The 26,255-nt window shown below is 38.3% G+C and overlaps 2 long non-coding RNA genes across 3 annotated transcripts in view; both read left to right on the top strand.

Moving 5' to 3' along the window:
• Nucleotides 1-8,494, top strand: part of LOC121041653 (uncharacterized) — a 346,158-nt gene extending 337,664 nt beyond the window's left edge. For both annotated transcript variants that reach the window (XR_005795802.1, XR_005795803.1), the window contains 2 exons: nucleotides 2,141-2,247; nucleotides 8,387-8,494. This is a non-coding gene — a long non-coding RNA (uncharacterized LOC121041653). The remainder of the gene's footprint in view (nucleotides 1-2,140; nucleotides 2,248-8,386) is intronic.
• A 6,202-nt stretch (nucleotides 8,495-14,696) lies between these two features.
• LOC121042102 (uncharacterized) lies at nucleotides 14,697-19,899 on the top strand. Its single transcript, XR_005795972.1, has 2 exons — nucleotides 14,697-14,862; nucleotides 19,668-19,899. It is a non-coding gene; the product is annotated as an uncharacterized LOC121042102 (long non-coding RNA).
• Nucleotides 19,900-26,255: the final 6,356 nt, after the last annotated feature.

Genomic DNA, 26,255 nt, shown 5'->3' with positions numbered 1-26,255 from the left:
CATATATATACTATATATATACTATATACATATATACATATACATATATATACTGTATATATATAGTATATATACTATATATAGTAAAAAAACAGTATATTTACTGTATATATACTCTATATACTACATTATACTAGTATACTATATATATAGTATATATAGTATACTATACTAGTATACTATATATAGTATACTATAGTAAACTATATATATATATACTAGTGTATATATATATATATATATATATATATATATATATAGTAAAAAAATAGTATAGGTAGGGTTTGGTACTACCCATGGTTTCAGGCATTGGCTGGGAGTCTTAGAACATATCCCCTGTGGATAAGGGGAGACAACTGCATATATGTATATAATAATATGAATAGATATATAAGAGATATAGTCTCCAAATATAATTATATTATATATATAATTATTATTATAAATTATAATTGAAACATACATTTATATAAATGAAGATATGTCATAATGAATACAAAGGCTGAGAATATGGGTTCCTTTGTATGTTTTTTGTTTTTTGTTTGATAGATCCTTTTTAAAATATTCAATTCTACTAATATGTATTTTACTTTTCTTGTGATTCTTTAGGCTCATTTATTGACAAGGAAAACATTGCTTCTGTCTGGCAGAACTTACAATAGAGAGGTGGAGACAGACAATTAAGGGTCCAGTTTCAATACTTTGATAAGCACTATGATGGAGGAAGTAGAAGTAGCTCAAAGCATTGCCTCCTGTAGGCGTGGGGAGGTTGGGAATGGCACAGAGAAGTCTTCCAAGGAAAACGATGGCCTAGGTGGGAAACTGAAGAGTGAGCCATGGGAAGAGGACTAGAAGGAGGGAGAAAAGCACTGAAGCAAGGAAGACATTTGCAAAGTGACAGATGTGAGGTAGGGCAAGGAACATTCAAGGAACTAAAAGAAGCTAAATATAAGTGTGTTAGTGGATGGAGGAAGTGAAGCAAGTGGGCCTGAAAGTGTACAGAAAGAAGGCTGGAGGGCATCACATAGAATATTAAATAAACAAACAAAAAACCATGGGGCCACAAGTATGCTGCACAGTTGAAGACTGCTGTTGGATTTCACACGTATCCCTTACCTGGCTCTACTTCCCTGTCACTCCCAACTCGGCTAGCATCTTTTTTCTGTTTTTCTAGCTACATGAAAATGTTGCTGTCTGTCAGTTGCTCAGGCAAGAATTATTTGCCTAATTCACACACCCAGTTGAATCACCAAGACCTTTCAGTTCTGCCTCCTGAATTGTTCTTGTATCTTCAACTTTTTCACAGCTCCATAATCACTATTGGTTGATCCCGGTTCACTGCAATGGCCAGGAGGTCTTCTTGCCTTGATACATCCTTTCCTTTGCCAATCCATTTTCCACAAAGCACTTGCCTCAGCTGGAGGTGGAATCAGTGGGAGGAACACTGGGATGCAAGAAGGGAAAGTGAAAGAGATTTCCCACCAAATTCTGACATAGGGCTGTCAGACTTACTAAATATGGTGAATGTACCTGGCTGAGTACTATAGAGAAAACAGGAACTCACTGCCTTCCGGTGTCCCCTTTTCTCCCTTCAACACCTCCCCGCCCCCTCCGCAACACAGAGATACACATACACACATTCTTATCTCTAAAATACCTGTTGCTAGGACACAGCTCTGAGAAGCAGCCTGAGAAGGGTGACCGTGGGCACTGAGTTTGGCAACAGGCACAACCCAGATCCTCTCTGTCAGATCTTGTGTGCGCTGCTGTCCAAATATCCTAATTGGCTGTAAACACTGTTAGGAAACTGCCAGCCGCTTGGAATTGCCAGCTTCCTGTAGATGAGGATATACGAAAAATCAAGAACACCCCTTTTCCCCCTTTGCATTCCATGACCTCTGGTACAGGAAAAAAAAAATGGCAGCTAGGAGCTTAAAAATACCACGAATATCACTCATCTCCTGAATTCTCAGGGATACTGTTTGAATTTTTCATCCTTAAAACAATTAAAAAGAAAAAAAAGAAACGAAAAGTATTGTGGGTACATTGATCCCATCACTAGTCAAATCATTGCCTTTTTAGCTTCATTTGTCTCTCAATATAGACAAGTTATTTCTGTGCCGCATTTTCATCCATTCAGATATCAACAACTGAGCTATTTCTCCTTCTCTGACTCAGAAGAGAGACAGAAAACTGTGAAATAGCACGAGGAAACAACTTCTTGCGGAAGCACTTTGATACCATAAGGTACTGTCAGCAAGTAGGAAGTCGGCCTTTACTTAGAACTGACTTGGGAACTGTGTATTTAAAGCCACGCCGTCCATTAGCAATTCCAGTGGGAGGAGGTTTTACTGTGACGGAGTCACCGAGGACTGAGTTTAAGCAGATCTTCGTGTTTCCTGAGACTTTTGGTGCCTGTGCCAAAGCATAAGCCCAGTTTCCATTCTATGTCATGTTTAATGGGTTTTATACTGCTGTCGTTTCTGCGATCACACTTGTCATTTTGTCAGAATCGGTACTAGGGAGAAAATTAAACTTCCCATGGAAGATAGATCCTGAGTATGTAAAAATACAGTCCCAATACTTTTTTTTAAACATGCAAAATCTGCCCTTTTAAAGTGTCTGATTTTATGAGTTTTGTCAAATGTATATAGTTACAGTATTGCTTCTACAATCACGAGACCAAGTATCTCCTTCATCCCAACAAGTTCTCATTTACTCCTTTGCAGCCAATTTCCTCCTCCCACCTACTGAACCCTGGCAATCGCTGATCTACTTTCCATCACTAGATTATTTTTTCCTTTCATAGAATTTCAAATGAACAGAATTATAGAATGTGTGATATTTTGTTTCTGGCTTCCTTTACTTAATACAACGCTATCGAGATTCAGCCATGATGTGAATATCACTAGTATCCTTGTTATTGCTGAAACACTTTCCAATGTATGGATATTCTAAAACTTGTTTACCCATTCTCCAGTTGATAAATATTGGATTTGTTTCCAGTTTTTTTTTTACGTTTTTAATGTTCATGTACTTTTGAGAGAGAGAGAGAGAGAGACAGACAGACAGACAGACAGAGCACGAGTGGGGGAGGGGGAGAGAGAGAGGGAGACACAGAATCCAAAGCAGGCTGCAGGCTCTGAGCTGTCAGCACAGAGCCCGATGTGGGGCTCAAACTCATGAACCATGAGATCATGACCTAAGTCAAAGTGGGACACTTAACTGACTGAGCCACCCAGGCGCCCCATCCAGTTTTTTAATTATTAGGAGTAAAACTGCTATGGACATCCTTTTACAAGTCCTTCTGTGGACATGTGTTTCTGTTTTCCTTGTGTCAATATCTAGGAATGAAATTGCTAAGGAGTTTGAAAAGTGTACGTTTAACTTTGCATTCCCATTAGTTGTTCAATACCTTTGTCAGCATTAGGTATTGCTGATGTTTTTTGCTATAGCTATTTTGATGGGTGTGTAGTGATTTATCATTGTGATTTTAATGTGCCTTTTCCCTAATGACTAATAATGTTGACCATATTTTCACATGCTTACTGGCCATCTGTGTATTTTAGGGAAGTTTCCGTTCAAATTTTCACCTCTGTTGAATTGAGCTGTTTGTCTTCTTATTTTTGATGTGTTCCAATTGTTTTTTTAAGTTTAAAAAAATCTTTTATTTTTATATATAATATGTAAGCAATTTGATTTTTTTTACATAAAATATAATAAGGATTACTGTTTGTATTGCCTATCAAATTATTATTAACTTTTTATTATAGGAAATTTAAAACTTATTAACAAGTAAATAAAATAGAATACTGACACCCCATGAACCAATTAATATTTGGCTTCTACAGTTATCAGTATTCCTCCATTCTGATTTTCTCTATATTTTCATCCATTTTGTACCTACCAGTTGATTATTATTATTAATTGTAGTAGTATTTTAATTACTTTTTTTAAAGTAAATTTTACATACCAAAATACAGTAATTTCCCCGTTTATTCCCAGGGAATACTTTGCAAGGCCTGCAGTGGATGCCTGAAACCGTGGATAGTACTGAACACGATACTATGTTTTATTCCTCTGCATACATCCCCATGATAAAGTTTAACTTATAAACTAGGCACAGTAACAGATTAATAATAACTAATAATAGAATAGAACAATTGTAGCAAAATACTGAGTTTGCAAATGTGTTCTTTCTGTCTCTCCTAAAATATCTTATTGTACTGTATTCACTTTTCCTCTTTTGATGATATGAGATGATTAAATGCCTACATGATGAGAGGAAGTGAGGTGAATGGTGTAGATGTTGTGATGAAGCGTTAGGCTACTACTGACCTTCTGACAATATGTCAGGAGGACATCTGCTCCTGACCACCATTGACTTCAGGTAACTGGAACCAAGAAGCGTGAAATGGCATATAACTTTATACAAATCATAGATGTACAATCCTAAAACATAGATACAACTGAGTAACCCACACTCCACACCTATATCATAATATGGGGCATTCTTATCTCCCCAGAAAGTTTTTCAGTGTCCCATTCCACTCATCCGCCCTTCACCCCAATCTAGGCAAATAGTATTATGAGTCTCTTCTCACTTTAGATAAATTTTGCCTATTCTAAAGCTTAGCATAAATGGAATCATTCCACATGTACTATTTGTATCTGGCTTCTTTCGTTCTGCACATTATTTGGGAGAATCGCCATGTTGTTGAGTGAATTAACAAGTCTTTCATCATTATTATTGAGTAGTATTCTGTTTTATGGCCATACAGTAGCATGTTTAATCCAGTTTTCTGCAGATGTACATTTGGAGTATTTCCAGGTTTGAACTATTGTGATTAAAGCTGCTATGAACATTTTTGTCCAAGTCTTTGTACGGACATATGTTTTCATTTTTCTTAGATAAATACCTAGAAGTAGAATGCTGGGTCCAAAAATAAGCAATTTAAAAGAAACTACCAAATTTTTTTCAAAGTGGTCATATCACTTTACATACCTATCAGCAATGCATAAGAGCTCTGGTTGTTCCAGGTCCTTACAATATCAATGTTGTTAGTCTTTTACTTTTTAGCCACTTTACTGGATATTTAGTAATTTGTCATTTTTGTTTGCATTTTGCTGATTTTAATCATGCTGAATACCGTTTTATATATTTATCGGCCATTTGTATTACTTAATTTGTGATGTGTCTGTTCACATTTTTTCCCATATTTTTATTAGATTTACTTTTATTTTGTTATTGAGTTATGGGAACTCTGAATATATTCTGGATACAAGTCCTTTGTCAAATATGTTTTATGAATGTATATTTTTGAAAACTTTTCTCTGATATTACAGCTTTCCTATCCATGTTCTTAATGTTTTTAATTATGATAAAAATATTCTTGCATATTGTCTTTTTTTTTAGTTTGTTTTTATGTATTCTGGGGAGGGGGGGAGAGAGAGAGAGAGCACAAGCAGGGGAGGGGCAGAGAGAGAGGGAGAGAGAATCCCAAGCAGGCTCCACTCAAACTCATGAACCGTGAGAGCATGACCTGAGCTGAAGTCAAGAGTTGGATGCTTAACTAACTGAGCCACATGTGCACTGTCTTCTAAAAGCCTTATCAATTTAATTTTTGTGTTTAGGTCTATCGTGCAGTACAAACTAATTTTTGTGTATGGTATGAATTATTTTTTGTTTCCATATGAATATTTATTTGTCCTGGGACTATTTGTTGAGAAGACTGTTCTTTCCTCATTGAAGTTATTTGTCACCTTTCTTGCAAGTCAATTTTCTATATTAATGTAGGCTCATTTGGATCCTCTCTCCTATTCTATTGATTTATTTGTCTATCTTTATGATAATGACATACTGTCTTGATCAATATAACTTATAAGTCTTGAAGTCTGGTACTGCAAGCCTTCCAACATTTATTCTTTTTATTTTTCAAGATTGTTTGTGAAAATTCTAGGCCCTTTGTATATTCATATAAATTTTAGTACAGGCTTATCTAACCGATAAGCTAGAATAGATAAGAATGTTGTGATAAGAATGATAAGAATGTTGTGATTCTTATTGAGATTAGATTCAGCCTATAGATTAATTTTGGGGAAATGGACTCTTAAACATATTAGGTTTCTCAAGCTATGGATATGTCTCCCCATTTCTCCCATTAATGTTCTGTGGTTTTAAAAATGGAAGTTTTGCATGACTTAAAAAATGTATTCCTATTTACTTTATGAGTATTTTTATATAATTATAAAATGAATTTTTAAAATTTTCTTTTCCAATTGTTGACTCATAGTATGTATAAATATAATTGTTTTTTGTACATTGATCTTGTATCATCAGGTATTATGAACCTCACTTATTGGTTTGAGAAGATTTTATTGCTGTTAATTCCTTAGTTCTTTTTTTTTTTTCCTACCAAAAGAAGTCATGTTGTCTTTGAATAGGGATGATTTAACTAATTCCATTCCAATCCATATGTGTTTTATTTTTTCTTCACTTATTACAATGGCCAAGTCCTGCAATAAAATGTTGACTAGAAGTGATAAGAGCAGACCATACATAAACCCCAATCTTAGTAATATTAGGTATGATGCAAGTTGTAGATTTTTCATAGATGTCTTTTTTCAAGCTTGCCAAGACAATTTCTTTTATTCCAAGCTTGCTAAGAGAATTTCTTTTTCTATGTCATGAATGGATTTTACAATTAGTCATATGTTTTGGCTTTATATATTAAAACAATGATGTTCAACACATCACAGTGCTTTTCTTCCTTCATTTGACACTATAGTAGCTTTCACCGATTGAACTTTAAATGTTAAAACACTCGTGAATTACGTGGATAAATACCACTTAGCCACGGTGCATTATCATTTTTAGAAATTACTGCATTTGCTTTGCTAATGTTTTGTTAGGGATATTTACACTATACTTACGAGAGTTATTGCTCTATAATTGGTAATGCCTTTGTCAGGTTTTCTTATCAGGATTATGATGGCCTCATCAGATTAGTTTGGAAATATTTTCTCCTCCTTTATTAACTAAGATAATTTAATTTTTTTCCTAAGTATTTCATAGAATTCGTTAGTGAGATCTTGGTACAGAGACAGTAGTTCTAGAGAGAGATTGTTTTATGGATGAGTTTTCTAAATTGGTTCTGGGGTTTCTGGAATTCGCTCTCTAGCCGGATTAAATTTGAAGATTATTTCCAGTAGTGACGAGAACATCGATAGTCCGTGGTGTGATCTGGCAATACAGACACACAAATACCACCACTGGATATTCCTAATTATCCACTTATAAGAAGCAAGGATCTGGATCTCTTTGCATACGATTCTTTTAAACATTTTGATCAAACTAACATATAATGAGATTATCTTACTGTTCCTAATGTTGTTGGACAATGCAGTGAAAGAAAAGGATGAGGTCAGGCATTCAAATTCCCAGCTCAAATGTACAAATGACCTGAAAGTCTCTGTGTTCCCTGAAGGAGATCCTTATCTCCTGTAGTTGAGGGCTGAAATTGCTGAGAATCAAAACCAGAATCTCATCCTACAACTGGCTGGATTATAATACAAGGGTGTCTTCTGTTAAAGTGAGGGTACCGATTGGGAAGGAATGGGATCCTAAGGGTTATCATGGGGATATGTGAGAAGACTCTGATAAAGCTGGAGACATTGAGCCCTACATTCTAAGGAGTTTTCTTTGCCAGTGGAAGTAGCCTTTCCACCCAATATGAGGAGATTAACTCTGCATTGCCTGAGGAAACAGTAATGGCCTCCCCTGTGGTAGTTTCCATGCAAAATAATGCTAATTTTCCTTGAGATGGGCCCCACCACCCTTCTTTGCTTCTAGACCTAACAACACTAAAGTCTCAACAGATCCCTAAAAGGTGAGGTACGAAGTGTGGCCTGTGAGGAGGTGCACTACGTTCCAAAAGAACTACTTGAGTTTTCTAACTTAGACAGAAATTGGAGAACATGTGTGGGCCTGGACAATAAGGGTGTCGGATAATGGTAGAAGGAACATAAAGTTGGATCCCTCAGAATTTACTGATATGGGCTCACTAAGCAGAGATTCTGCATCTGATACTGCATCTCAGGGAATTAGAAAGTGCTCTAACAGTTTGGTTGGTTGGTTGGCTGATACGTGGACTAAAAAGTTCCCACAGCAAACAAGTTTGAAATGTCAGACTTGCCTTGGTGTAATGTAGAGGTAGAGATGCAAAAGCTCATGGAGATTGGAATGTTAGAGAGAATTTATCATTTTAGACATATTCATCCACCCTGGGAGGGTCTAGAAGACCAATGTTTTACAAGACTGTGAGAAATAAATTTGGGAGGGAGTCCCAGCATCTTTGAAGAGCTTTGTGATTGATCTTCTCTGTAGGCCAGACCTTACGATGCCAAACTGCAGTTGCTGAATTGTGAAACTTAAATGCAATGGGACGAATTGGATCATGGGGTGGCAGGAGCCAAGTGGCAGCACTAAAGAAAAAGGTGAGTGTGCTTATCTTAATGGACAGCAGGGTCAAAGCAGCAATCAGAGTAGTCTGACTCATGCAGACTCATGGGGTTGACTAGTCCATCATGGTGTTAACAGAATAAAATAGATAAGAAGCCTAATAAGTTCTTATTTGATCTGTATAAGAAGAAAAGTTCTAGGTCAAGTGAAGAAAAGTCTAATCTGAATCATAAAAATACAGAATCATGGCTCCTCAGTCAATTCCCAGATTTGAACCTTGAATGAAGGGGAGGCCAGGCTCCCTTAAGGAAGAATTTATGTTCATTGCCAAAAATTTATGATGTTACTCTTTCTCCCAGTCTTCTCCAGAGGCCCTTACAGCCTCTCATGGGTGTAACTGTACATTGGAGAAAAAGACATAATCAGATCTTTTAGAGATGCCTGGAAACTGGCTCTGAACTGACATTAATTCCAGAAGAACCAAAAACACTACTGAGATCTACCAGTCAGAGTAAGAACTTACAGAGGTCAGGTGATCAATGGAATTTTAGCTCTGGTCCATTTCACAGTGGGGCCAGTGGGTCTGTGAACTCATTCATTCTGCAGTTTTTTCCCCAGTTACAGAATACATAATTAGAATAGATATGCTCATCAGATGGCAAAATCCCCACATTGGTTCCCTAACTCATCCAGTGAGGGCTATCTTGGGAAACATCAAGTGGAAACTACTAGAATGCCTCTACCTAGGAATATAGTAAACTGAAAGCAATAGTCTATTCCTAAAAGGATTACAGAGATTACTTCCGTCATTAGAATAGGGGTGGTAATTCCCACCACACCCTCATTCAGCCCACCTAGCTGGCCTGTTCAGAAGACAGATGCATTTTCGAGAATAACTGTAGATTGTCGTAAGCTTAATCAGATGGTGACTCCAATTACAGCTGCTGTACCAGATGTGGTTTTATTTCTTGAACAAATTAATACATCCCCGAATACCTGACATGTAGCTAATGATCTGGCAAATGCTTTTTTAACATTATACCAGTTAGTAAGGACCATCAGAAGCAGTTTGCTTTCAGCTGGCTAGGCCAGCAATATACACTTACTGTCCTACCTCAGGGGTATACCAGCTTCTCAGCTGTGGGTCATAATTTAGTTCACAAGAATCTTGATTGTTTTTCCCTTCCATGAGATATCACACTGGTCCATTATATTGATTTGACTGAGTGGGGAAGAAGTAGCCATGACTCTAGACTTATTGGTAAGATATTTGCATGTCAGAGGTTGCATAAACCCAACAAAAATTTAGGGGCCTTATATCTCAGTGGAATTTCTTGCTGTGGAGCATGTTGAGATATTCCTTTTAACGTGAAGGATAAGTTGTTGCATCTGGAAGCGCCTGAGTGGCTCAGTGGGTTGAGCATCTGACTCTTAATTTCCACTCAGGTCATGATCCCAGAGTCCTGGGATCAAGTACAGGGTCATGGGATTGAACCCTGTGTCAGGCTCTGCACTCAGCACAGAGCCTGCTTGAGATTCTCTTTCTTTCTGTCTCTCTCCCATACTCATACAATCTCTCTCTTCCTCTTAAAAAAAACAAAAACAAAAACAAAACAAAAACAGTTGTTGCATCTGGTCCCTCCAACAACAACAACAACAACAACAACAACAACAACAACAACAACAACAAGAAAGCGTAATACCTAGCAGACCCCTTTGGATTTTGGAGGCAACATATTCCTCCTTTAAGTGTTACTCCAGCCCATTTACTGAGTGGATCCATGCTCCAAACACTGATGTTACATGTTCCCCATCATCCTAAAGCAGCCTGGCTTTAAATAATGGTGGAATGGCCTGTTGAAGGCTCGTTTACAGCACCAGCTAGGTGGCAATACCCTGCAGGGATGGGGCAAGGTTCTCCAGAAGGCTGTATGTGCTTTGCACATACATAATCAATACAGGGTGCTGTTTCTCCCATAGTCAGGATTCATTGGTTCAGGAATCAAGTTGGTGATAATTACAAGGAACTGGTGCATGCTATTCTAGAGACAAGTAAATCCCAAGATCTGGAGTGTAAATTGTCAGGTGGAAGCTCAGGAGAGCTAATGGCTTAGTTCCAGTCCAAGTGAAAGGCCTGAGAACCAAGAGAGTTGAAGGTGTAGTTCCTCTCTGAAGAGCAGCAGGCTCAAGACTTGATCTTGAGATCTTGAGCTTGAGAGCTCAAGTTAAAGTCTGAAGGCAGGGAAATGGCTAAGGTGTGCAGGCAGTTAGCAGGAAGAATTCTATCTTATTCAGGGGATGGTCAGTCTTTTTGTTCTGTTCAAGCCTTCGCTTGATTGGATGAGGCCTACACACATTAGGGAGGACAATCTACTTCACTCATTCTACAGATTTCATTATTAATCTCAACCAAAAGCACCCTCAAGAAACATCCAGAATAGTGTTTGACCAATTTTAAGTGTGATAATTGTTACCAACTAGAGGGCTGGTCTAACTAAGCTCTCACAATCACAAGAATCATGAGGGTCACTAATGTTTAACTAAATGTGTTTAGCAAGTGTTTAACACATATTTAACAAAACATAAAACAGGAAGAGTCCAAGAGACTCGATCATCTCCTTTTCACAAGTTTTCTTTAATCACAGCAGACAAGATTTGATCAATGTGTTTTTCCCTAGACATTTTACTACAGCATTAGGACAAATCTGATGAGGACAAATTTTGGTTGAAAGAGATGATTATGGGCAATGTATGAAATCCTGCCAAACACCAGCTATTCCCCTCTTCTCTATTTCCCAGGTATAGGGAGCTAAACGAATCAAGGTTATATAAAATTCAAGTCGGCTATTGTAATCGACAGGCATGACCTATTTCACCACTTTAAGTCCCCCAGTATGTGAAAACCTGACATAAAAGGAATTGGGACCAGCTGTTCCTTCTTTGTACTGAGGACCTAAAAGGAAGAAATAGATAAACTGCTGCATTGGAGATTAAGATCAGCTATATAAGAAAATATTTCTCAATGTTGAAAGTGATTAAACTCCCCAATGGGTAACCAACCATGGTGTCTGAGGGAATGTGTATGTGTGAGTGTGTGTGTGTGTGTGTGCGAACATGAGATTGACTGTATCTCTTCTGTGCTTAAAAATGATAGCATATGCTTTTATCTCTTGTGAGTTTTTAATCAAGTCACTGTCATAAAGGGTTGTGTCAAATATTTAAAAGATACTATTTAAAAATAGGCCTCGGGGCGCCTGGGTGGCGCAGTCGGTTAAGCGTCCGACTTCAGCCAGGTCACGATCTCGCGGTCCGGGAGTTCGAGCCCCACGTCAGGCTCTGGGCTGATGGCTCAGAGCCTGGAGCCTGTTTCCGATTCTGTGTCTCCCACTCTCTCTGCCCCTCCCCCGTTCATGCTCTGTCTCTCTCTGTCCCAAAAATAAATAAACGTTGAAAAAAAAAATTAAAAAAATAAAAATAAAAATAGGCTTCATTTTCCAGGATGCATAAGGACTATCCAGCATAATAATGTGGCAAGATGACACATTTCAGTAATTTTGGGCTTTGGAGCCCTTTAGAAGAAAACAAATTAAGTTCAATTAAGTGTCAATACTATTTCAGATCCCCAGTGCACTAAATATTATATTTAGTAAATACCCAAATGCCAGAGTTTTCTAAAATTGTTTAAGCCTGTGCGTTGGAAAAAAAATTTTTTTTTCAGTGGGCATGGGCATCAGGAGAACTTGCCTCAAGATCCATCTCTGCCATAGAAAGGCAGGGCTATTGAAAGGTTATTCTTCATGCTGTCACTGCCCTGAGCTACACTATGGATGGACCCAAAGGTGTCCATGGCCATGGGATGCTACAATGTCCAGTTGTTCCTAGGATTAAACAACACTGCATGCCATGTAGACAGGTCTGTAAAAATCACCTTTCTTCTGCTAGACACTCCCCATGGGCTTTCAGCCTTGTTACTAAATAACCAGGGTAAAGTTATGTATGGAAATAGGGTTTAGGTCTGTAACTTTGAGTACTTTCAAGATACGTGTCATAAGGGCTTATTAAAACCTATTTTTATCCTCAGTGCAAATTTATTTGAGCCGAGTAAAGGGGAAATGGCTAAGTTGAAAATAGTTAACACCTGTATTTTTGTTCCCTGGCACTGTATTAGTCTGTTTGGGCTGCATAACGGTACCACAGACTGGGGAGCTTAAACAACTGAAACTTATTTTCCAACAGTACTAGAGGCTGGAAGTCTGAGATCAAAGTGCCAGCAGGCTTTGTTTCTTCCGCAGTAATGCTCTTTGGCTTGCAGATGGCCACTCACTGCGTCTTCCCATGGTTTTTCTTCCGTGTAGGTTCATGTGCCTTTGGGGTCTGCCTCCATGTTCAAATTTCTTCTTATAAGGATATCAGTCAGATTGGATTAGGGCCCACCCTCAGGGCCTCTTTAACTGAGTCACATCTTTGAAGACCCTGTCTCCATATATAGTCATATCCTGAGGTTGAGGGTTAACACTTCAACAGAGTAATTTTGGTGAGGGTAGGGGGCACAATACGCCCATAACAGGTGCGATTGTGGCGCCATCACAAACATAACTGAAGATCTATCGAAGAAAAAACACTGATACAATTGAAACCACTGAGAAACCATGCAACAAAATTTGTACTCATCACTTACCTATCCTCTGCTATATCTTCTAAATTTTCTCTGCTCTTTCTTTAAAAAGGAGAATTTCTAAGCCAAGTCTGCAATATTGGAATGAATTAACAGAGTCACAAATTACCAAAATGATAGCATGTCATTAGCTTTTAAAAATCAAATTAAAAAAAAAAAAGATGTAGGAAAATGCAAGCAAAACAACATCGAGTAAAATAATTATGAGAGAAAACTTTTTACATATTATAGTCCTATCAACTACCTTATAAGGTTTATTTCAGGAATTAAATTAGTTAATATATTAAAAGCACTTAGAAGATTTTGTGACTTTGGTAAATATTCAATACATGATAACTTTTATTATTTCCTGTATTATATCATGTAAAAGAACTTAAGATTTTTACTATTCACCTGGCTGTCTTCCTGTGCTACAATACATGACCTTTTGCTGTCATTCATACTCCAGATTCCCTTGTTTAAGCTTCCTCTTTGGTATTCAACATCTCTATTGAGGCAAGAGTGTCACAGGTGAGTCTGATGTTTTAAGTCTAGCCTACTTATCAGACTTGAGAACTTCCTTAGAGGTTACTTTGTGATTGAAATTGAGAGAAATACTTTTCTTCAGCAGGCAGTATTGACCAGTCTGTCAAAAACACACTAGATACAAAGAGCTTGAATTACACAATTGTTTGGGGAAGGCTTCTGCAGCCTGTACTGTCATTAGTCAGGAAGAAGTGGTTCTTCTATTAATCAGGCCCCCTAAGGATGTTGACAAGGATCATAATTCTTTCCCAATGCGCTGATATAACTCTCAATTGTTTCATATTAAAACAAGAGAGGAAAAGGCTCTGGGAAACAGTACACATTTTTAATGTGAGCTATAATTCTGTATGAAGGGTTAGCTGAATAGTTTGCACAAGAAATGAAATTATCGCACTTATTCCACAGATACAGCCATTGAGGGAATAAAGCCAAAATTCCATCATCTTCTGCAAGAGAAGTTTTTAAGGACTCACTTAACCCTGTGAAGCTTCTGTCCACAAGCTCATGGTCTTTTGCTTCACTCTGAAAAGAACAAACTGAGATTATTAACCTTTGCTTAATCTGACTACACAGCCTTATAGAAAATAAAAAGTATTCTAGCCACTGAATCCTTCCAGGTATTAATATATATTTAAAATAAACGACAAGTTGCCAACATAAAAAGTATATAGGCTCATGGCTAACTTCAGCTGTACTGAGTACAAATGGTTAATGATACATCTTAATAGTTAATACAGTTTACTTAGCATCATCTGGACTCAATGACGTATATGAAATTCTGCCCTAGTTTATTTAAACTTATCGGAAATGTCCAACTCACCTGGGTAATTTTTGGTCTCTCTATCCTCTAGAAAATTAGCAGAGGCTTGAGGAGGGCTGAGGCTTGTTCTAGTTAGAGCCCTCCAGGGAGCAGAACTATATCTTCTTGTTTAACTATAACTTCTTTTCAGTACCTAGCCATTGCTGTATCTCATAGGGAAAATGTAAAATCCCCAATCAATTTAGAAGCAGATTTAGACCCAGAAGATAGCCAATTAATGCATCTCAACTTTTTGGGAAGCCTGACTACAAGCAAGTAGCCCCCAAGGCCCCAGGTAATGATTGCTATTTCCATCTTTGTCCAGGAGAAAAAAAAAAAAAAACGAGCTGAAGACAGCCTTCATTCCAAGAGTATTTTGGGCCACTGATTTTTATCACCCAGGTAAGAATCATTTGCAATTAACATATAGAATCATGGTCTCCTAGAGCTATATAAGGATCCATAGAGAAAATCGAATCTAAAGCTCTCATTTTACAGATGAGCAGACTGAGGCCTATAGAGGTTTAGGGGTTTGTCTGAGGTCACATGCTTGTTAATAGCTCTGCTGGGATATTGATCAAATGTACTATTTCTAAAAGACTTGACGGTGCTTGAACAACAATTGATTCTCCTAAATGGCATAAACATGTCCCCCTTCAAAGTTACTTACACTACTGTTTGTAGGAAGCACAAAATTATATTTCCCGACTCCCACTTGAAATAAATGAAAATGAAAATTAAAACCCAAATATTTTTTGTTTAGAATTTAATTCTGCTTTAAGCAAAGCAGGGCTGAGTGTCTCATTGCTTTCTTCTAGGAGCAGGAAGAGTAGGAATAGGCAGAAAGATGCTTGCCAAGTTCATGGATGAAAGAGATTGCTGCGTCTTGAGTGTTTTTCCCTCAAAGGCAGAGAGAGCCCCTTTCTCATTTTGAAGAGCGTTACTGTTGCTTGGCTTCTGAGACTTGGGGGGACTCTCCCTACTCTTCTGACGGGCAGGTTTGAAAGACTGTCACTCAGCATCCCAGCCTCTTCTTGTTTGTACTTTTGTTTACCTGGAGAATAGGAAAGAAGCAGCTGGATAGGAAAAGAAAAAATGGTGACTTATCTGTTACCACTTAATAAATTACTATCGTATCTGAAGTCATACCAATAAAATATTCAGGCAAAATTAAACACGTGTAGATAGAGATTGTAAAAACCAGCATCTCTGATGCAGAGCAGAGTCATAAATTAGTTGAGCCATTTTGATTACTGGAGTCATGTTAATAATAAGACTTGCAGGATATTCTACAGATTTAGAGGGTGTCGATGAAGTGGGTACCTTGTAGAAAATCAATGTGCTGCAGAGTAATAGAGGTCTCGGCTTCTCTGTACCATCCTTAATTGAATTAGGAATTTCATTTGAGGAGGGAGGGTTAAAGTCACAGTCTCTCTCACATTTGGTCTCAAGTAAGCATGGAAGCTGCAATATTGGGCAGGATTTCGCCATCATTGTGGCCATTGTCCACTGTCCCTGGAGCACACACTGTCATAGGCCAGAGGGAGGGGAGCTTCTCTATGGTGAGAGGTCAGCAGCTTACAGGGCATGGGTCTGTGTACAGGAAGTGAGAAATTACTACAGCTGTTCCATTGCATTGCTTTCTCGGCTGTAAATGAGGGTTCTCACTAATGAATCATGCATACAGAATGCCAAGGTCTCAGCATTAATTGACACTAATGGGAACATCTTATGGTTGAAGGGAGAGCTATGGGAGCCATTTTCAGTCTGATTTGATTTGGAAGGGAGCTTGGACAATTTGCATTTTCTGTGAAATTCTAGGGAAACCTAACACACCACATTTGCCCCCCAAACCACAGATAGGTTGCTGAGTATCTACAGAAATGTATCAAATTCTTCATGAGGGAGAAGTAATATCAACAAGTGCTTCAATGAGATTTTCCTGTGAATATGCTTCTGACTGTAGTATGCATACCCAGGCCTAATGCAATGTATGTAATTTGTGTTAGTCCTTTGAGATCATTCAGCAGGGATTCAGTGCAAGTTAGCCCTGAGGAAATTTCTGTCAATAACTTTTGTTTAAAAAATGTGTGCCCTCATGATAATGTGCTGTATTGCAACAAAATAGGTGGATGCAAAAGTGTAATCTGAACTGCCTAGAATGTTTTGCCCCTAAAGTGGAACGGATATGTATCATTCCTTTTTGAGCCCCCTCTTTAGCCCCACAGAGAAAGTTCCTTGTAATTAGTTTTTTAATACATGTTGAGCATTGGGGTATGGATGTTCATAGTGTTGATGTTCATAGTGTTCATAGTTTCAGGCCTGATCAGGTTCAGATTGTGGAACCAATGGGTGAATCCCACCTCCCAGAACACCCAAAGCCCATACTGCACCTTAGAGTGAATTAGAAAAAGGTATGCTTGCTTTTGGGTAGATGCACACAGAGGCACACTGTTTGCAGCCCCCACTTGCTACTTTGAGTGGGTGCTCTTGTGCAGTGCATAACCTATACAAGGTATGCAATGGCTTTGGTATTATCTTAGTGAATGCTAACCCAACAATGAGTCTGTGGGAGGGTCCTGGAATAAGCAAGTTGATCTTATAAAGAGAAATACAGGGCTTAGAGAAGATGTTGAGTAGGCCTAGGGGGAAAACACAATAATGACATAATTTTTAGTAGAGGAAAATATAATAGCTTGAGATCCACATTCCTAAAAACTGTTCTTATTTTTAGTCAATATGACCTTAGGGTAATTTCTGGTCCACTGTCAGAAGTAAATATTTTCTTTAAGATTATGTAATTTGTTGCTGGAAATGAATTTGGAATCATTGAGTTCTACCCCTTCATTTTCTAAATGGGAAGTCACATGTACAGCTCAGTGCTACATAGCTAGCTAATAACGGAGCCTGGATTTAAATCCAGGTCTCATGGGGCACCTGGGTGGCTCAGTCACTTAAGCAGCCAAGTCTTGATTTGGGCTCAGGTCAAGATCTCATGGTTTATGAGTTTGAGCCGCATGTCAGGCACCACACTGACAGTGTGGAGCCTGTTTGGGATTCTCTCTCTCCCTCTCTCTCTCCCTCTCTCTGCCCCTCCCCTGCTCATTCATTCTCTCTCTCTCTCTCTCTCTCTCTCTCTCTCTCTCTCTCTCTCTTTCTCTCTCTCTCTCAATATAAATAAATAAATAAAACTTAAAACAAAGTTTAAATAAATAAATAACAAATAAGTCCAGGTCTCATGACAAGAAGTTTGATTCACATTCCATACCTGCCAATCTAAATGTCACAAGCACACACCTATCTCTTGGGTTCAAGAAGTCACTTTAAGTCAGATATTCTGCTATTAGGTGACTGAATCTGTGTTTACTCTATCCATACCATTCTCTTGTTAATAGTTTTTATGCCTTTCCCCTTGGTCTCCGTCTTTGCAAAATGAGAATAATCTTCTGATCTAGCCTTTTGAGGATAGTTGATACTTCCTGATGATGATGGAAATGGCATTCCATGTGGGTTAGAAAGTTGTAGTAGCTAACCCCTAAGTTTCTTTCCATCTCAGAATCTGGTTTTGTTAGTATGACAACCTGTTTCTCTTACTTTTATTTTGTTACTCTCCCCTTTATCTACTCTTATGTCTTTCTTAAAGGGCAGCACCAAGACCTTTCTCTGATGGTATGAAGGCAAGATTAAAATAATGTTTCCAGTCCACCGCTCTGATCCCACATCCCTTCCCCTACCCCACTATTCACATAAAACATACCAGACACACACACACACACACACACACACACACACACACACACATTTTTGTTTTCATGCAACATTGTGCTGATATTTTAGACGTAACACTACATTGGAATTAGTTCACTGTGACTCCTTAAATTAAGTCCAGTGGGTCCAGTTAGAATTTAGTAAAGCTATGATTAAAATTATTCTACTGATGAAGGTCTCATACTTATCTCTTGGAGTACCTTCTACATGTAACTGGACCACTCATGAAATTTTGAGCAATTGTGAGATCCATGGGTCCCTGCTGGGAAAAGCTGCAGGTCCTTGGGCAAAAGTAGCTAAGCATTCTAAAATGTAACTTTGTGTAACAATCTGATCACAATTGATGCACGAGGATTGTTAGTAAAAGGAATATATTTATAGACTTGCTACCAGGCTACACAATGTCCAGTAGTTTTCTCTATATTTGCTAGTGAGTAGTAAGGTCCTCTGTCTAGAAGGGAGTTAATGCAGGCTACACAGGGAGAAAGTGTTAGATACAGATATTAGAGGAAAAGCAAAGAGAGCGACCAAAGTCACACAAATAACCTATATTCACAATCACTTTGTATTGTAGTCATTATGGCAAGGTAGGAAATATTTAGGTTTGGGAATTAGATCCTGGATTGAAATCCTTCATATATTCTTTAAGCCTCAACTTCCTTATTTTATTTTATTTTTTTTTTTCAACTTTTTTTTTAATTTATTTTTGGGACAGAGAGAGACAGAGCATGAACGGGGGAGGGGCAGAGAGAGAGGGAGACACAGAATCGGAAACAGGCTCCAGGCTCCGAGCCATCAGCCCAGAGCCTGACGTGGGGCTCGAACTCACGGACCGCGAGATCGTGACCTGGCTGAAGTCGGACGCTTAACCGACTGCGCCACCCAGGCGCCCCATCAACTTCCTTATTTTAATAATGGTCATAGTAATACCTGCCTCATAGGATCATTAAAAATATTAAATGATATGTTTTAAAAGATAAAGCAGTGTATGTCACCTAGGTAAATAACTGACAAATGCTAGCAAATAAGAGAATAGCTCATGAATTTCTTGAAAGGATTAAATGAGGTAACATATGCTGTGCTCCAGACACAGCATAGGCATCTATTTATAATAAATGTTCCCTCTGTCCCATATGATTCCAGGAAGTATAAATGCTTCCTTTAAATATCTAAGTAGATTTGAATTTGCTGGTCTTCATTTGTTCGTGTTCTCAAGAAATATTTCGTAAGCATGTGCTGTATGCCAGATAAGAATAGAAAGATAAATCAGAAAGTTCCTGATAACCGGGTGTGTGCAGTATGGGTTTCAGAGAGATAGGAAAGTAGATAAATGGCATTTTAGTGTGGTAAGTACTACTGTAGGGTATTATGGTAGCATGTATAATTATCCAAATCCTTGAAGATTTTACTGGCTCAAAAAGCATAATTTCCCCTCCCAGAAATCAATCAGAAGGGCACACAATGCCTAGAAATCCCAAACCAGCTACTACATCTAAGAGGTTCATGAATGAAGGCCACGGTGTTTGTGAATACAAGAGAAGAGAGGAAATGTGTCTCGCTAGCAAAATTCAAAGGAGATGCCCATCAAGAAGAAAACAAAAGCTTTCCTCTGACACCATCTGGCATAAGAAAGGTCTGAGTTAATAGTAAAATAGGATCTTGTGCATTTTAGCTTCCATTCTGATGTTTCATATGTTTCCCCTCTTTTTAGATGAGACTGAAATGCGAATATTAGTTGCATTCATCTATCCATTCATCCAAATTCTCACTCCCTGTAAAGCATGCCATATGTGAAAGAAAAGCTTTAAATATATATAATGCTTCTATTTTCATCTACTTCCATAAATAAGCACTATAAATTATTCCCAGCCACCAAGTAATATTATTGAGCATCTGTTCGTGGCATTTAAATGTCTAAAGGGGCTAAGGTTGTTTAGCTGAGAAAGGACAAAACCAGAAGTAGCATTTGTGACAGTCTATTATTCAAAGGGCAGTAAACAACTATTTATCATACCCTTTTAGGATTGAATAAGAGAAAAGCTTGCCAGTACAGGAAACTCTTGAATATGAAGTTTCCAATAAAACAGGGAAATAGCTATTTCTACATCTCTAGATTTATATCTGTGTGTCTATATGTCTATAAAATTATAGAACCAGGATGCCCTAAATTTTATGACAAGGCAAAAATCTGGGGAGGACAATCAGAAAGTTGTCTGAGAACCATGTTATTTTATAAACATATATATTTAAAAGTTATCTGCAAACCCATTCTCCTCAATCAGAAAGTATTCATTGAATTAATAACATGTTATCAGGCCAGTGATTTGAAGAATTACAAAAAGTCTGAATAATAATTCCTGTACTGAAGTCTGTATTCTAGTTGGGAGGCAAAGTGAGCAGATAAAGCAGTGGCAACGTGGTGTTACTCATAATGATATCCCATATTGCATGTCATAATGCAGGTAGGAATATTGCAGGTGTTCTACAGATGACAGGCTTAGATTAGTTTGGAAGTCTTAAATTAGCCTGGAGGCAGAGAAACTTGAATTGATTCTTGAATGATCAGATTTTTTCGTAATAACGAAGGGGGAGAGAAAAGGGAAAAAAAAAAGAAAGAAAGAAACGTAGTGAGAAAAGGCAGTGAAGTAGACATGAATAAGGTTTTTCATGGAGTCAATAAAAATACAGACCTAACCAGAGAAGGAATGTGTTAGAATTCAGTGGGAAATAAGTTCCATCAGTTAAGAGTGGGACAATCACCAAATTGCTTTCCATTCGTGGCCGGGGCAAATGCCTAGGTACACTGCTTGTCATATGCATTCTAGTCATTTGCAGTCCAACTGAACACCGTAGCCTAAGCAGCCTTATTCCTTACTTTCATTTTTCCAGAACAGCAGACATTTCCAATCAGATGGTTCAGTAAGATGGCACTAGAACAAAATCAATGCAATTTTCTGATAAGATTATACTTTGTATTCTCAAAGGAAGTGAGATGAGCTGTTTCCAATAGTCCATTCCTTCTCACCATTATTGTTTCCCTCTCCTTTCCATTCCTTTTCATTGTTGTTGTTGTTCATTCATTCATTTTAATTCAACAAACACATTATTGAGCTTCTACTCAGCCTTATGCCCTGGGCTAGACACTGGGAATACAGAAATATGTAAGATATTTGTTTTTACCTGCAAGAAGCTTTTAGTCTAGAGAGAGGTATAGACAAGTCAAATACACAAGCCCAATAGAGTTGAATGCATGTTATGTTTTGTAACACGTCACCCAGTTCCCTAAAGAAGGTCACCTAAACTGAACACTCAACAGGACATGTAGGCGAGGGTAGGTAGAGAGAGAGGTCTGCTGCAGCCAGAAGGAACAGCGAGCAAAATGTGAAGTAAGAAACCACAGCACACAGGGAGGACCACAAGTATGAGGAAATAGGTTCTACTTACATAAATGGGCTAGAAAAAACCTTAGGGTGGAAAGCCACCACCATGGGGCAAAAGCACCTGAGGTTAGCTGACTAGATGTTGTAATGGGATCACGAGAAACTTGTTACATCACCTACAGGAAATCACTTTCCGTCTGGCGCCAATGTACCTTGATCACAACTTCCACTAGACCCCTCTCCCCCAGACCCTTTGCTTCTTACACATGTTAATGATTACTGTCTGATTGTTTACTCCACATCCATGTGTGTAAGATCTTGTTTTTTTCATGTTCACCACGTGAGTAATATCTTGTGAGCTCAATAAATACAGAGACAAAACCCCTGTTCAGGGTTCTTGTCTCCTCCTGGACATTAGCCTCTCTCATATTCAATTCTGCATCCGCTCTCCTGCTGGACAAGAGAGAACTCCAGACTCAGGCTATGGCACACAGGAAATATAACATGGGCTACAGCTCCATAGAGGAGAGCAGATCAGTGATGACAAGACAACCCTGCAATCTGAGCCCCATTATCCTAAGTACTTGATAATTTCATTCAGCCACTGACTCATTGGGAACACACTTAATGAGGATTCACATGTCAGGAATTGTGCTGGAGACTAAACACAGAACATACAAGGCACAGAGCTTCCTCAAAGGAGCTTTCAGTCTAGCTAAGGTGTCATAGTGGTAAACTAACAGCTTATGAGGGTTGTGATAGATGTGGAGGGGCACGTGATTCATCCCAAATTCATTCTGTAACATTCTCTCTGCCTCTGGTCTCCTTTACTTCCCTTCCAGACTAATTTATTTTTAAGTATGTGGGAGGTTTGTTCAGTTCTCCTGCTTTACTATTTATTTCATTCTTATTCCTTTCGTTGCTTGAACAACTGAAATGGACATCTTTCCACTAATATTCAAAAATATGTTCTTCCAAATTACAGAGACTTATGTGCTGAGATTCATTTTATTCTTAAATTTTCTGAGAAATCTATATTTTAGCCTAGTTTTTATTTAAATCTTTTACAGTTCTGAATAAAATAGAAAGCAAGAATTGGAAATAAATGTGAAATTAGTATAGCTATTGTTTCCCTTCCATCTATATCCCTCCATTTAGCCAATGTAAAATGTAGGAATATAAAAATAAATATGGAATTAAGAAAAAAATAAAAAACAAAACAACACCAATGAGCTTATCTCTATAATTTAATTTAGCATTTCTTCAAGGAGGCAAGACTTTGTCAATAAGCAAAGTGTCGCTACCATTAAGTTCCTAGAGAAGGGTGAAGAGCTGACTGAAACAAACAAAACAGTAATAACATGACTGAGAAGAGGTAAATAGGTTGCTGGAACATATAGTAAAAAGGAGTAAGATAGGGAAGGGTAAATAATAGAAATGCTGACAAAGCACTGTTTGGGGATTGAGTATAACAAGAAAATTAAACTCAGAGAGAGATAGGACATAAGAAAGAGAATAAGTAAGCACAGTTCTCTATCTCTTGCTTTTCCATCCAAGAGAAATAACTGTCAGATGCAGGTCATAAAGCTTTATAGACTAATGACCTCTGGCCCCTGACCCTGTGATTTATTTCTTCTGAGCAGATGTGCAATCCCTCCTCCTTCTGAGAAAAATTAGACAACATGGCTGGGTCACTTCTCCCATCCATCAAGCAATGAAATGTGTCTCTGAGTCTCAATTTTCCATCAGCACTCTTGCTCCATTCCATCTAACGATGGGTTTACAGGCCAATACAAGGAGTAAACAGACACATTTTATAAAAGGAGAAATACACACACACACACACACACACACACACACACACACACACATGCACACACACACACACACACACACACACATACACACACACTCAATTTATAAATCCTTTCTACTGAACTACAGAAAGCAAGCAGTTCCCAATTTAATTAACAAATTACTGAGAGTCAGCAGAGCCAGTTCATTATTGGCCAGAGCAGATCTGCCCAATTAAAAAAAAAAAGTTTATTCAATGTAAAAGAAGAAGAATTCTATCATTTGCACTGGCCTCTTCTACTTGGCAAGTAGAGGTGCCCGTTTGTAAATGAGCACATTTCCACACAAACAGCATCAACAAGGTATTTCCAGAAGGGCAGTGGTAATTAAACACAGTCCACACACCCTCTTTGATGCCATTCGAAGCAACAAGGAGACTGATTGGAGTCAGGGAGGGGACCTGGGGTAAGTTGTTCTTTTGTGAAGCCATGACTGCTGGTAGCCAGAGTTGACTCTGGTTTTGAGGGCAAAGGAGACTGAGTCATCTCCCTTCATAGAAGAGATTTACTGAAAGGGCACAAGAAGTTGCCAGGGATCTCATGCTGCTTTGAAGCAACCTGCATTTCAAGTGGATGTGAAAGGGGGTGGGGGAAGTGGTTTTTGTTGCTAGGTCTCCCAAAGCCTTGCCAAAATTTTGCCTGTTTCTTTGTGAGCCTGGTAACCACCCCAGCTGGGCTCCCCATCACTCTAAACAGGAAATAGATTAATACGCCCATCCTTTTCAGCTTGTAAAAGTGCTCTAGTAAGGGCAAACATGGCCTTGTTTGTTCTCCCTGGGGAACAAGTCAGGCATGAAGTCCCTTTTGTTCAGGCTAAGAACAACCTCCCTTTCCCAAGTCCAGAGAGACATGCAAGTTAATCTGGAAATGTGAACATAAACTTTACCTGGAGAAGGTTGGGCTCTCTGAAGTTGCCCAGGAATTGGGATCTGTCTGAAGCCCCAGGAGACATAGAGAGACAGATGATTCCTGGGAAAGGCTCCCTTTAGTTGGTGTACAGTTCCATAAAGGGAGTCTGCCTCCATATACAGGAGAGCATGGAGCTGATCCCACAGCATCTCTAGTCTTAGTTTACAAAAGTGTTATGAGCTGAAGAGGTGAGATGTGTCTTAGATGCCATAGGAATATAAAACTGTAGCCATGATTAGTGCATTAGTGTATGTTTGCTGATAAATATATGCAAAGAAGAGAACAGAGGAATGGGCATTGCTCCATTCTTCATGGAGTTAGGAAGTGCAAAAGACCTTATGAATGAATGATAGATAGATAGATAGATAGATAGATAGATAGATATAGATAGTTCTATATAGATATAGATGTATAGATAGATATAGATAGATATTGCCATGTACAAAGGGAGCTATAGTTGGTGTTGAGATTGGTTGATAGCAAAAATAAATAAGTGATCATCCTTATCTTTAATGACTTTATAGGAAAAGAAAAGAGTATCAGAGGCATGATTATATTAAAGGTCAAGTGCTGATATGGTACCAATGCATACCATATGAGAGAAACAAGTAATTCTGGGGATTTAAAAGTGGGAGAGATCATATTTCATCCAGTGAAATTAGGAAAAGCTTTATGGTGGAGGCAGCCTCTATGATGAATCCTGATGCATGAGAAGGGCTCCAATATATGAAGAAAAAGAATGGAAAGGAATCCATTCACTAATGGGGGAAAGGGTTATTAAGAGCCTAGAAAGAAAAATATAGGACTTGCTGGTAGAATAGGGTGATTTGAATGAAGCATCACATTCTTATAGGAAAATTATAACAAATAAGGATGAACAGCCAGATTAGGGCCATAGTGATGGAAGGCCTTAAATGTTAGGCTATTTGGTTTTTAACTAAATAGAGAATAGGGACTCTTTGAAGATTTTGAACAAGGAAGTGATATAATTGGAACTATACTTTACAAAAATTAATCTAATAATGGGATATGTTGGAAGGTGATTGGAGACAAACCCATGAGACTATCTATTTTAATCATCTAGTCAAAATGTAACAGATCTTTTATATTAGGATTGTGGAAGTGGGAATAGTAAAAGAGAGGGATTGGAGAAACTTTGCAAAAGTAGAATCTACAGGCTTGACAACTCACTGATGTGGCTGGCAAGGGAAAGAGAAGAGTCAGAGATGATGCCATGGTTTGGAGCCCAAGGGATTGGAATAATAGTGTTGCCACAGAAAGAAAAGAAAGTCCAGAGTTCTGAAGAAAGTGGAGTTCAGTTTGGGATATATTAAAGTGAAGGTACTAGCTAGAAACTGAGTTAGAAATTCTCAGCAGGCAGCTAAATTATAAAAAATAGGCCAGGTCTAAGACAGAATTGGCAGTCATTGATTTAGCAAATTGTTATGGCAACAGTACTATATGCCAGGCATCAGGGTTATGGAGATAAACAAGGTCAATGGCTTCTGCTATAGCAGAGTCTACAGTCCAGTGAGGAATATAGACAGGCAAACACACAAGTCCCCTGCAAAATGAGAGGCTGCCATGGGGAAGAAAGGGAAGCAAAGGATGTTATTATGGCATTCAGAAAAGTTCCAAAACTTTAGGGGTCAGGGAAAGATCATAGCAGAATGTGCCCTCAAAGTTGCAGGAGATCACGAGCAGGGAATCAGGATCACCATTTCCATGCAACAGGAATATCCATCTTAGAATGAGAACAAGGTACACTAGAGCAGAAAAAACAAGATGGCGAACAGCAAGAGAGGAGGCTGGAAAAGTAAGGTTGAGTATTTTCAGTTTGAGGGTCACATTAAGGAGTTTGGACTATCCCTGGGGCGCCTGCATG

The sequence above is a fragment of the Herpailurus yagouaroundi genome, unplaced genomic scaffold (genome assembly GCF_014898765.1).
Source record: "Herpailurus yagouaroundi ecotype Mexico unplaced genomic scaffold, PumYag 184, whole genome shotgun sequence".
NCBI lineage: Eukaryota > Metazoa > Chordata > Mammalia > Carnivora > Felidae > Herpailurus > Herpailurus yagouaroundi.
The sequence above is the reverse complement of the archived record's forward strand: the minus strand, read 5'-3'. Positions and strand labels throughout refer to the sequence as shown.